Here is a 3,192-nt window from a genome sequence, read left to right as displayed (position 1 = left end):
TCTGTGAAAGTCATTGGTGCTATCTAGCATATCTTTCTGGATTTTCTTTGGAACATACGGTAAGATTGCAACCCTTTGCCCTCTTAGCCAGATGTGGCCCTTTGATTTGCTCTGGCTAGTAAAGAGAATAAGAGTGCTAGAGTTCCTTCCAGAGGGAAGCTTTGAAAGCCAGTGCACAAAAGGCCACTCTCTCTTTTCTCCTTCTGCCGCACTGACCAGCGATTTTTTAGTTGATGGTTGTTTTATCAGAAAGGGTCCTGGAGATAAGACAATGCAGAAGATTCAAGTGCACGAACAGGAAATATACCTTGCTTTTTTAAACTACTGAGATTCAGGGGTCACTTGTCACCATAGCTTAACCTTGCCTCTATGGCTGATATACAAACCTGAAAAATCTCATGGATTTCTAAGAAATTCTCATGTTTACATAGCCTATCTCAGAACAGAGTCCCAGAGACCAACACTTTCTCTGTGTTCTGTCTTTGAACAGCATCGATGGAAGAATCCTGACATGCTAGAGCTAATGTGAACTCCCGCTGGTTCCAATAACAGCAAAATGCTTTGCAAAAGCTGCCCAAAGCTTTTGACATAAGATCTGGGCTGCGCACCTCTGCAAAGAAAAAAGATCGTTTTAAACATCCTTGCCTTTTGTTTTTTGAAACCAGCTCTTGGTCTTTACCCCTTTCCTACCTGAACTTACTCCCTCATAAATTCAAACAAGATAACTAGCCCATCGGATGTTAATAAAGACATAAGGCAGTCTATCCATTTTGGGAAATACACACTTAGTCATCCATTTCTGCACCTAACTCTTCATCTGCCCCCACTTCCAGGAATTATTTCTGTTGAGAACAGCAGTTATTCATTCTCCATCCCCCGATCTTCCTTGGCTCAGCCATCTCTCAGCTCATAGCAGGACGATTTGAAACACAAACCCACTTAGGAAGTGGACCGGCTCTGAGCACGTGCGGTGCTGCCTGGTTTCTTCCACTTGCCCTCTGCTGGGGCTGCTCTGTCAGCAGCATCAGCTGCTGGCTTATATTCTCGCCTTCCGTTAGCTCACAAATAATAAGGATAGTGTCTCCAAATGTGGTTTTCTGCAAACCTTACATATATTAACCTAAACTTTAAAAAAAATCCAGTTGATGATGCTGGAACCTACCCTCTCCCACAGGCTGGAAAAAAAAATCAAAAACTTAAGGGCAAAAATATATAGTGACATGGAAATATTTAAATATGGGATTTACATGATAATGTGGGAATAGATTACATTTTTCACCGTTCTACCTGCAAGTGATTACAGAGTGGGATAATCATTTGCACAGCAAAAGCAAATCATATTTAGATTAAATCTGGAAGTTCACAAGATTGATGGAAATCTTTTGCTCATTTCCAAAACAAAGGCAACAAAAGATACCACAACACACCCTTGATGACTGGTGTACATTTCTCACTTAAATAACTGCTTTTCATCTCATGTCAGGGCCCTCTCTGCTGAGACCATCTTTAGAATGGATTAGATTATGCCACCTTGTCCTGAAGACATTTCTGCTCAGGAAAAGTAACACCTTCCTTCCTTCTGGTTAGATGTGTGTTCTTTGTGCGTGTTATGCTTTGTGGTAAGTAAATGCTCACTACATCCATTTCCTGTATGCTGCTTGTGTGGCATAAGGCCCGTCTGACACCCTAATCAGACTGTGCATTCCTTAAGGGAGGGACCACATAGGATTTCATTGTTGTGTCATTGGCAGCGAGCATCATGGCTGAGTCAGAGCAGATATTAGAACTTCTTAATGCTGCCCCTTTTGAGTATCCCAGGCTCTCCTGCTAGCCAGAACAGGAGTCAGAGCAGGCCTAGAGTCCTCTCACTGGGATCTCCTCCCAAGTAGGAACATGTCAGGAATGGGTAAGAAAACTTCCCTTTGGCTCAGGCTTCTCACCATTTAGGGATAAGTTAGGAGAACAGCCTATCTACTCATCATCTTTTTTTTTAAGTTTTATTTGTATTTATTTACTTATAAAGAGAGATAAAGAGAAAGAGAGAGAGAAGAAAGGACAGGGAGAGAATCCCAAGCATGCTACACACTATTAGTGTAGAGCTGAACATGGGGCTTAAACCCACAAACTGTGAGATCATGACCTTAGTCAAAGTCAAGAGTCCAATGCTTAAGTGACTGACCCACCTAAGTGCCCCAAACTTAATTTAATCAACATCTTAAAGGTCTATAGTAATCACAGTGAGGAGCTCTATTCCTTTATCTTAAAGCTTGACTTCTATAAAAAAAAGAAATATATGTATGATATATCATATATATATATGCAAACTTTTTGTTCTGCACTTGACAGATTAGAGTGAAAAATACACATACCTACCATGTATCAAAGGTTTCCTATGAGCTGTTATAAGTGCTAAGGCCCTCACAATCTGAGCCTTAGGGCCCATCTCTCTGAACTCATCCTCTATTCCCTCACCCCATCCCTCATGCCACCCCCATTTGCTCATTCTATTCCAGCTCCTTCCTTTCCAGCTTCCCACCCTTTTTTCTACTCTTGGTTCACACTAAACACATTCTAAGTCCAAAGCCTTTAAAACACGATGTTCCCTCTGCCTAGCACACACTTTCACCAGAACTTTGCACGGCTCACTTCTTCCCCAATTTCTTGTTGCTTCCTCAGAGAGGCCTTTCCAAATCACCCCATCTCCTTCACTCTTTCACTCTTGATCCCCATTCTGGTTTGCTTTTAGTCACAATATTCATGACTCCAGATGTGTAGGGCTTTCCCTCACACCAGTCAATTCTCCAATTCTCTGTACACCAGCTGGGTGTCCTGCAACTTAAATCAGTTCTGACACTAATGGCCCAGAGTTAACATCAGACTCCACGGGTTGAAAGGCTCAGTTCTACAAGGCTGTCTTTACTTCAGGTGCCAGTTGGCTAGTCTTGTTTTCTTAGGTTACCCACACTTCTGTCCAATGTGTCTACAAAGTCTGGGGGTTCCCAGAACCCTCCCTCCATTCGGGTTTGCTAATTTGCTAGAATGGCTCACAGGACTCGGAAGGCAGCTTACTTACTACCACCAGTTGATTATCAAGGATACAGCTCAGGAACAGCTAAAGGGAAGACATGCATTGGGCAAGCCACTGGGGGAGAGGTACAGAGCTTCCATGCCCTTTTCAGGTGCATTACCATC

Source organism: Hyaena hyaena, unplaced genomic scaffold (assembly GCF_003009895.1).
Source record: "Hyaena hyaena isolate Hyena2069 unplaced genomic scaffold, ASM300989v1 scaffold_1656, whole genome shotgun sequence".
Lineage (NCBI taxonomy): Eukaryota > Metazoa > Chordata > Mammalia > Carnivora > Hyaenidae > Hyaena > Hyaena hyaena.
Note: the sequence above shows the minus strand (reverse complement) of the source record.